Source organism: Gossypium hirsutum, chromosome A05 (assembly GCF_007990345.1).
Source record: "Gossypium hirsutum isolate 1008001.06 chromosome A05, Gossypium_hirsutum_v2.1, whole genome shotgun sequence".
NCBI lineage: Eukaryota > Viridiplantae > Streptophyta > Magnoliopsida > Malvales > Malvaceae > Gossypium > Gossypium hirsutum.
Genome location: NC_053428.1, coordinates 60,768,746 through 60,779,618, shown reverse-complemented (window position 1 = coordinate 60,779,618; position 10,873 = coordinate 60,768,746). Strand labels below are relative to the sequence as shown.

Here is a 10,873-nt window from a genome sequence, read left to right as displayed (position 1 = left end):
TTAATGCAAGAAAGCAAAGCCATAGCTTATGCCTCGAGACAGTTAAAGCTACATGAAAAGAACTATCTGACACACGACCTGGAATTGGCAGCTATTGTGTTTGTATTGAAAATATGGCGTCATTATCTGTTCGGTGAGAAATGTCACATTTATACTGATCACAAAAGTTTGAAATATTTGATGACTCAAAAAGATCTGAATTTGAGACAGCATTGATGGTTAGAGTTGTTAAAAGACTACGAGCTTGTGATTGGCTACCATCTAGGAAAGGCTAATGATGTTGTTGATGCTCTGAGCCGAAAATCACTGTTTTCTTTGCATGCAATGAATGCGCATATGACTATATCTGATGATGGTTCTATAATATCTAAATTAAAAGCAAGACTATTATTTATACAACAGATTTGCGAAGCTCAGAAAGTTGATAATGGTTTGTTAGCAAAGCGGGTTCAATGTGACTCGAATGTTGATTCAGAATTTTGAGTTGATGTTGAGGGTTGTCTAAGGTTTAGAAACCGAATATGTGTTCCGAGAAATCCAGAGTTGATTCAAATGATTTTGAATGAAGCTTATAATAGTCAATTATCTATTCACCCGGGTAGTACGAAAATGTATAATGATCTAAAATAGCTTTACTGGTGGCTTATAAAAGCCGAGCATGAGGTACCTTCTAGGTTGCTTTAGCCAATCATGATACCTGAGTGGAAATGGGACAGAGTCACGATGGATTTTGTATCTGGTTTACAGTTGGCACCGAGCAAGAAAGATGGGATCTAGATTATTGTGGATAGATTGACTAAATCGGCTCATTTTGTTCCAGTTCGCACAAATTAGTCACTTGATAAGCTAGCTGAATTGTATGTTTCTCAAATTGTGAGATTGCATGGAGTACCTATTTCTATTGTTTCGGATAGAGATCCAAGGTTTACATCATGGTTTTGGAAGAAACTGTAAGACGAACTAGGTACAAAATTACATTTCAACGCTGCTTTCCATCCGTAGAAAGATGATCAGTCCGAGCGAATCATTCAGATACTTGAGGATATGTTGAGATGTTGCATTCTTGAGTTTGAAGGTACGTGGGAATGATACTTACCTCTAATTGAAATTGTACGATAATAGTTTTCAATCAAGTATCAAAATGGCACCTTACTAGGCTTTGTACGATCGTAAATGTCGTACACCATTGTATTGGATCGAGCTCAGTGACAATAAGTTATACGAGGTCGATTTGATCAGAGAGACTAAATAGAAAGTAAAAGTGATTTGCGAAAGTCTGAAAATAGCGCCAAATTGTCAGAAATTGTATGCGGACTTGAGACGAAAAGATATAGAGTTAAAGATAAGGGACAAAGTCTTTTTGAAAGTCTTTTCATGGAAGAAAATACTCAGATTTGGTCGTAAAGGCAAATTGAGTCCAAGATTTGTTGGGCCGTATGAGATTATAGAGCGTATCGGGCCGATTATGTAATAGCCCAAAATTGGGTCTAGTTGGAACAGAGGTTTCGGGACCACAAAATCCGAGATAGAAATAATTATTTTATGATTATTTTGAGGTCTATGATATGATTGCATGATTGTGTGACAATTTCGTGAAGAAATTCTATGCATAAAGTGCTCAATTTGAAGTTAGGGACTAAATTGAATAAGTTGCAAAACATGCATTCTAGAAATTTTTAGTATGAAATTACTTTGAAATATTAATTAAGAGGTCTTAAATAGCAATTTGACCAATTTCTAAGTGATGGACAAAAATTTGACATGGATGGAATTTTTGAAAGTTTAGTAAGGAAGGGCAATTTGGTCATTTGGTAATTAAAAGAAATAAAAAGGGAAAATAAAGCCAAAATTGACTCATCTTTTTCATGGAGGCCGAAATTAGCATGGGGGAAGCCATGGCTACAGATTTCAAGCTTTCCAAGCTCAATAATAAGTCCATTCTAACCTTGTTTTTCAAGTTCTTTACGTTTTTGGAATCCCGGTAATTTGATTAAGCTTATTCTAGCAATAATTCAAGCTAGGGTTCATATTTGGAAAAATACCCATAGGTGAAATGTGTTTATTTTTATGTTTTATGATAGAATATGAGGTTTTAATATATGTTAGACAACTTGTGCTACTCGATTTTGAGTGAAAACGAGTAAAAGGGCTTAATCGGTAAAAATACCTAATAGTCATAAGTATATGTTAGAGTGAGAATTTGATGTTTCTATAGAAGAGAAAAGTGATCAGCATGTCATAAAACATAAGAATAAGGGATGAAGTTTAATTCCCGAGCCTAGGGGAAAAAAGTGTAAATATGCAAAAGTTTAGGGGCAAAATTGTAAATTTCCCAAAGTTTGAGTCAAGGACTGTTTTGAATATTAAATTAATTAAATCAGTAAAATATGATGTTTTAGATCTCAGAAAACGAGATTTGAACCTATAATGAGAGAAAAATCGAAAAATGGGAAAGTTGGTTAAATGGCCGTTTAGTATCGAGGTAAGTTCATATGTATAAAAAGCATTAATTTATGCATGTTTCAATGTAAAATTGATATATTTACTATGATTTCCAAGGTATTTAAAGTATGTAAGTTGGTATGATAATAATACAACAATAATGTTGTAATTTATATTTGAAAGTTAAATTTAGTGAATTAATTGAATTATGTTAAATTAAATGATTATGGTGCCAAGTTTATGAACTGATTTAAAAATATGTCTATGGTACATGAAGTGCATTGAATTATCATACATAAATGTGATTTCTATGATTATGGATATTATGGGAAATTGTAAGTTCATATGATTTTTAATAAGGCAATGTGTAATTTAATGTTATTGCCTTGATATTAAATAAGATGTAAGTTTATATGTAAGTAATACATCAATATTACTTGTGTTATGATAATTTATAATAATATTGGAAATATGTTTGTGGATAATTACTTGATTGGTGAAATTGTTGGAAAAGAGAGAGAAATCTCGGTTAAACCTTCGGAAAGATTGGATGATACAGATAGTATGTAGCTAGGTCACATGTATGGTGATAAGTGCACATCATGTGTACATGAGAGCTACAAGACATTATGATGTAGCTAGGTCGCATGGGTGATACTATGTGTACACCATGTAGACAAGAGAGCTACGGGATATATATAGCTAGGTCGCATGTGTAGTACTAAGTGCAGGCTACTATGTGTACCTGATAACTTTGATCACGTGTGTAGTACTAAGTGCAGGCTACTACGTGTATCAGATAGTTAAGTCACGTGTGTAGTACTAAGTGCAGGCTACTACGTGTACCGGATAATTGGTCGCATGTGTAGTACTAAGTGCAGGCTACTATGCGTACCAAATAGTTTGGCTACATATGTGGCACATATGTACAAACTTTCCATGTATCCGAATTATATTCCGAAGTGTTCAACGGGAAACTCTCTATGTATTGCTTTGTGAGTGTTGTGATGAATAAGTGCAGGAACTTGGTTATGTGAATGATGTGTTCATTAAGTGACCAGGATGTGGTAAGATTATAAGCAAGTAAGTTATACATGAGGATGATTTTATGGTGATCTTGTGATCATGGGCCTATACTTGTGATGTATGAAATGTGGTGAAAATGATTTGTGATATGTATGTTAAAATGAGGTTAATACAAAGAAAGTGTGAAAAAGTGAATTAGCAATAAAACTGTTTTGGACAGTAGCAGTGATGTGATTTTAAAAAATCACCAAAAATAGTAGATATTTAATCAGAGACTGAATGAGATATCAAATTAAAGCTTAATAAGTCTATTTTCATATAAAAGAAACAAAGCAAGAAATGGAGTTATATATTTTGAGATATTTATGTTTTTGTGAGACTGGTTTAGAATGATTACGTGGTCCCCTGTTTTGACTTTGGAAAATCACAAAAATTTGGAGAAAAATAATTAGAGGCTCAAAATTATATTTTTAAAATCCCTAATGAGATATTTTCAAGATAAATCAACAAGAACATTATCTGAGTTCTGTACCGTGAGATAATTAATTTTTAGTGAAGAGAGGTCAGAACTGTCAGAAAGTGAAATAGGGGAAATTTTAATGAATAAACTGTACTAATTGGCTAAACCAAAAATTATGAAAATAAGTAAGTGACTATGAATTGTGTGGACAGTTTGATGTGAGTATTTATTAGTAAATTGTGAAATCGTACTTACAAGAATGCTATATACGTTAAGGATGTGGAATGGAGAGGAGGAAGAGGAAAATAAATATATGTGGAATACATGGAAACTATGGTATATGAAATATTGATATAATGAAATAAATGATATGTGTTTATAAGAAAACAGAAAGAGAATAATATGTATCATGACATGTATATATATGACTAGTCTCAATGTAATGCTTATTGGGTATGGAGTTGAATTGAAATGTTTCAGGCAAACATGTTATTTTGTGCATCTAAATTGTGGTATTTTATAAATATATGATCTAGCTTTAAATATGAATGCTTGATGATTAAGCTGAAGATACTTGGTAAGATGATAATCTTGGTATAAATGTATAAGTGGTACTATAACAGACAAGGTAAAATGAGTATGAGAGACACATGTATGATGACATACAAATGCTATGTTTGTGGTTTAATTGAGAATGTTTAATCATTAAATGAATACCATGTTATATGCTTTTGATTTTGTATAAGTGTGTAAGAGATTAAGGTTGACCAAAGCTTGGAAAACAACCTAGGTATATTCTACACAGGCAGAGACACGACCATGTGTCTCAGCCGTGTATGGAATACGACTTTGGGACACGGGCATGTGGAGCCTTAAAGTATGAAATTTCCAAGATTTTCGTAAGTTCTCGGTTTAGTCCCGAACCCTTTGTAAAGTATGTTTTGGGCTCTGTAGACTAAAATAAGGGACTATGTGTAAGTAAATGAACGTATAGAAATATGAATGAAATTTTATGGCCCGTATTTTAGTTTAATGTTTGTATGTTTGTCTGGTAACGCCTTGTACCTTATCCCGACCTCGGCTATGGGTAAGGGGTGTTACAGGTTACTTATAGACTGTTGTTGCCATCTAAGTTAGAAAAGATCCATAATGTATTCCATGTTTCGATGCTTCGTAGATATCGATCTAATCCCTCACATGTGATTAATCCGTGAAAGATTGAGATTAAGTCTGATATGACATATAAGGAAGAACCGCTTCGTATTCTGGCTCGTGAAGTTAAAGAATTGCGAAATAAGAAAATTCCATTAGTGAAAGTACTGTGGGATAGACACGGAGTTGAAGAGGCAACGTGGGAGCCAAAAGATACAATGAAAGAACGTTATTCAAACCTATTCACCAGTAAGATTTTCGGGGATGAAAATGCCTAAGGGGGGAGAGTTGTAACAACCCAATTTAGACCCTATTCGGAATGGTGGTTTTGGGAACACGAATTCGAGTCAGAAAAATATTTTAAAGTTATTTTTTGTGTTTATTATGTGTGAATTTATATCTGTCAAATTTTCATGTCTTAATTTTGTCGTTCGAGTGCTGATTTAATAAAAAGGGCTTAATCACGTAAAAGGGAAAATTTATGGTTTAATTTGTAAGGGCCGAAATGTTGTTGTATTTATAGCATGAAGTATTTATAATGCAATATTACCATTGTTAAAGTGATGGACGGTTTAATACGTGAGTTATAATGGTTTTCTATTTTAGTTTAAAGGTTAAATATGTAAAATGGTAAATATGTTATTATAATAAAACATAAAATTAAAAGCCATTTGTTCATCTTTCTTCTTATGACCGAATAACAAAAATAAAGAAAGAAAAACAAAACTTTTAAGGGTTCTGCCAAAAACTAGCTTGATTAAGGTATGTCACTGATAAACTGTAATATATACATATTTCTATCCCATGCTTAGCACATTTTATGGATGATTTTTCCTTAAAATTGGTGAATTCAATGCTCCTAATGCCTTAATTTCATGTTTTATACTTAGGTGAGCATAGGAGAGTAAAAGGAATGAGAAACGGGCTAAAAACGAAGAAAATCGGCAAACGTACGAAATCAATATGGCCTGGACTTCCTCAAACGGGCAGACCACACGATCGTGTCCCTTTAGCAAGGTCAAAGCACGATTTACACGGGTAGATCACACGCCCGTGCCCATTTAACAGCCTTAACCATGGCCTTAAGCAATCGCACACGGGCGTGTCTCTACCGAGCGCAAGTTTAGTCCAATTCGAAAAAGGCCAATTTTGAGGGCTCTTAGGCATTCCAAAGCCTATTTAAACACCTGAGGAGGCACTTAGACAGTGGACGCACAGGAGGAAGCAAGGAATTGCTCAAGAAAAGCCGATTGATCCATCTCAGAAGCCTGATTCACCATCAAGATTGAAGATCTCCCTTCAAATTCCTTCAGGACTTTTGGGTTTTCTTATGTTTTGTTATTTTTATTCTTTTGAGATGTCTTCTTTCATTAGATGAACTAAAACCCCTAAATACCTAAGGGGAATGAAACCTAAGACGGATCTTGTTATTATTATCTGAATTGTATGATAAATATTTGACTTGTTCTTAGTTATGTGTTCTCAATTCTTGTTTTGATATTCCAGGATATTGATTCAAGTTAAGCTCTTATTTAGAGGAGGAATAGACCCTGTCTAAGAGTAAATTTTTCATAATTAAGCGGAGTTGATTGCGTGCCTAGAGATAGGGTGACAAGATTTTGCCAGATTAGGGTGAAACCTAATAAGGGGATCCATAGATCGAGTTAATGCAACCCTAGGGCGTTAATTAGAAAGAGATTTCAATTATTCAATCTAGGGTTAGACGTTGTTAGTCTCGAGAGAGATAATAATATAACTTAGGGATCTCTACAGAACAAGTTGAATGAATAAATCGTCCGATTCAAAGTCAAATAACAAGTGAGGTTTAGGTGGATTTTTCCTTAGGTATTGTCTTAATCAATCGAATTTTCCAAAAAGTATTTTCCCCAAATTTATTTTCTATGATTTCTTAGTTTAATTAATTAGTTAGATAAACAAAACCCTCTTAATTTTTAGGCTAGAGAATAAAAAGGAAGTAAATACTAGTACTCGTAGTTCTGTTGGGTTCGACAATCCGGTCTTGCTAAAGCTATACTACTGTTTGATGGTACACTTGTCTTCATCGTGATAATAGTTAGTTTCAAGAACGATTCTTTACAAATATTTAAAACCTGTCATGAATATCACGTATCAAGTTTTTGGCACCGTTGTCGAGGAACTAAGATATTAGGAACACTCGATTTTTATTACTTTAGCCATTTTACTTTTATTGTAATTTAAATTTTTATTTTCTTTTCTAACTCTTCATTTATTTTCTTCTGACAGGTTTTTTCTAGTTTACGACTAGGAGAACCCCGTTAGGACCAGTACTGTGTGATAGTGAGATCGATCCATAGTTCACAGAAACCGAAGAGAAATAAGGTGAAGCTTACGTTACACAAAAAAGCAAGAGGAAGATATTTCAATCACCACCGAGGAGATGGCTGAAAACCAAGAAAATCTGCTACCTCTTGCTATTGTTGTTAATCAAACTCCTGCTCCGCGCACTATGTATGATTATGCTAAACCTTCTTTAACAGGAACTGAATCGAGCATAGTTAGACCTGTTGTAGCTGTAAATACTTTTGAACTGAAACCTAACACAATTCAAATGATACAACAATTTGTTCAGTTTGATGGTTTGCAAGACGAAGATCCCAACGCTCACTTAGCAAACTTTTTAGAACTATGTGATACATTTAAAATTAATGGTGTTTTTGATGACGCCATTCGCCTTCGGTTATTCCCTTTTTCATTGAGAAACAAAGCTAAACAGTGGTTGAATTCGTTACCGCAGGGGTCAATCACTACTGGGGAACAAATGACCAAAAAAATTTACTAAAATATTTTCCGCCAGCTAAAACAGCTAAATTACGTAATAATATCTCTTCTTTTGTGTAGATGGATTTAGAAACGCTCTATGATGCATGGGAGAGATATAAGGACCTTTTGCGAAGATGCACTCACCATGGGTTACCACTTTGGCTACAAGTTCAAACTTTTCATAATGGCCTGAATCCTTTGACTCGACAAATGGTTGACGAAGCTGCTGATGGAACCATCAATAATAAAACACCTGAAGATGCCTATGAATTTATAGAGGAGATGTCACTGAATAACTATCAATGGCAAGTTATGAGAATAAAGCCAACGAAAACAGCCGTTGTTTATAACGTCGATTCGATCACCATGCTCTCTAATCATGTAGAACTCTTGAATAATAAAATTGATGGTTTTCTTAGTTCTTCACAGGTTCACCTAGTAAAGCAGTGCGAAGCAAATGGAGGTGCATTGAGCAATTCAGAATACCCACCTTATGGCCACAACATGGAGAATGAGCAGTTAAATTACATGGGTAATAATTCTCGATCTCAAAACAATCCTTACAGTAATACTTACAATGCAGGTAGGAGGAATCACCCAAATTTTTCATGGAGAGGCCAAGGAAATCAGAAACCACCATATCCTCCAGGCTTTTAGCAACCACCATATAGCAGGAGAAAAAGCCGAACCTTGAGGAGATGCTAACCAAATTCATCTCGGTGTCAGAGACTCGTTTTCAGAATACTGAGACGGCACTCAAAAATCAACAAGCATCAATCCAGGGGCTCAAAACTTAGATTAGATAGCTCGCCAAGTTGATTTCCGAATGACAACAAGGTAGCCTGCCATGCAACACTGAATCTAACCAAAAGTGTAACACCCAAAACCCGGCCTAGACGTTATGACTGGATCCGACGTGCCACATCAAATTGTTAAAAACATTTTCTATTTTTAGTCCAGAAAATCATACTTAGTGTTCAAAGAATGATTTCATTATAGGTTAAAGTGAATGGAAGCTGTGCACCAGGTAGGAAACTGGGAAAGAGGAGGTGAGTCCATCGGACTGCTTAAGTACCAAGATCCCTTCGGATCCAATCCTAGCCATGCACACCACCATTGCCACACCTTAACTTAGTTTATGTTCTTAGGAAACCAATTCAATTAAGTCTAGCCTAGGGAAAAAGTGATTAATTTTGGAAAACTTTTTCGTTGCGGAATTTTTGTTTTGTTATCGTGATATTTTGAAATCAATTACTATTATTGAAAACGCGCCCTAAAACTAATCAGTTTTAGCGATTAAGATAATATCATACCTATTCTAGCAAAACATATTAAAAATAATTAAAAATCACTAAAGCGGCCTTATTACAACTTAAAACCCAAATCCTAAAAGTAAATAAAAAGATGTCCAATTCACCAGAAGAAAACTAAATTTGCAGAATGAGTGGCCACTCCGAATCCCTCACAGCTCCCAGCCCACTATGGTTGGGGATTACCTGCGTGGATGAAAATAAGGGGTGAGTTTGGGAAACTCAGTGTGTAAAATAACCCAACCATAGTCTAATACAGTTCACACCATAGAAACAGATCAAATTGGCCTTAGCCCAGAACAGATTTCAGAATGAAGCCCATAGGCCCATAACAGAACAAAATAGATATTACATGTTTATGCAGAAACCCAACCCATATCCAACCATATGCACCCCCATACCAGCCTTACGCCATGTGGGGAGACTACTCGACCCACCCATCCGCTACACGCCACAGAATTTGCAGCATGGCTGCCAGAACAGATAATGTGACATAGTCACCAGATACAGATATTTGTGGCAGAGCCACCAGAACAGATAATTGTGGCATAGCCACCAGGACGCTTCCTCCATAAAATATAACCCATGTCCCCATGCAACAGATATGCAAATCATGGCATACATCATACAGAATCAGATCATCATGCTTTCCAGTCAAATTAACCCAAGGGGTATAATGGTCATTTTACACCCAGGGGTATAATGGTAATTTTCCATACTTAGGGGTATTCCAGTAATTTATCTATTTTAGGGTTTTCATGCATATTTCCACCATTCACGTACTAACAGAAACACTTACCGAGTGTTCTTACCGAAATGGGCCCGTTGGCCTATTATCCCAATTTTGGCCCATTAAGCCCAAAAATATCGAAAGGCACAAAATCATGCACTCTGCAGTCTAAACACTGTAGTTTACAAAATACGTTAATCGATCTACCTCACGAGCATTCGTACACTTGAAAGTCCATAAAATACCGATTTTTTGACATTTCGGCTTTTCGGCTTTTGCCGATCTAGTCTATGAAAGGGTTCAGTTACACACCTGATTTGTAGTGGTTCGATGGCGAGTTCCACACACGAGCTACCTACAATTGGATTATTAACACGTCAATCTAAATATCCAAAACAAACTACGGATTATCCCCCTACCATATTCGGCCAACAAAGCCTCAGACCCTAGAGTTCTTACCTTTTGCCGAAATATGGGTTAGATTTGGAGAGCCAACCGAATTAGTCTTCAAGCCCTTTTCTGTACGTCCCCTTGTCCACGCTAACGCTTACACAACAGAAATAGGTTAGTAATGTTTGCTCACCTTGTGACTTGAACCTTAGCTCTCCCTAGCCATCCACACGCCACTTTTTAGCACCCTAGTGGCGTCACATGCCACTTTGCCACATGCCTTCTTGTGGCTTAGTTTACCCATTAAATCTTAAAATCCCAACTTACCAGAACCCCTTTTCCCCTAAGAATTAAAATTAGTTAAAACTTTCGAATTTTATCTTAAACTTGGGCCTTCTAGAGGCCCACTAACATACTTAGACCTACGCCAAGCAGTCAAAATACAAAAATTCTAAAATTCACCAAAATTCACAGAAGTCCCGAAAATTGGGGCGTTACAACTCTACCCTCCTTAAAAAAATTTTGTCCTCGAAATTTACCTGATACGAACAGATGAGGGTA

At 35.6% G+C, this 10,873-nt stretch overlaps 1 non-coding gene across 1 annotated transcript; it reads right to left on the bottom strand.

Annotated features, from left to right (window-relative positions):
• Positions 1 to 7,927: 7,927 nt before the first annotated feature.
• On the bottom strand, positions 7,928 to 8,034 carry LOC121230104 (small nucleolar RNA R71). Its single transcript, XR_005928056.1, has one exon. It is a non-coding gene; the product is annotated as a small nucleolar RNA R71 (small nucleolar RNA).
• Positions 8,035 to 10,873: the final 2,839 nt, after the last annotated feature.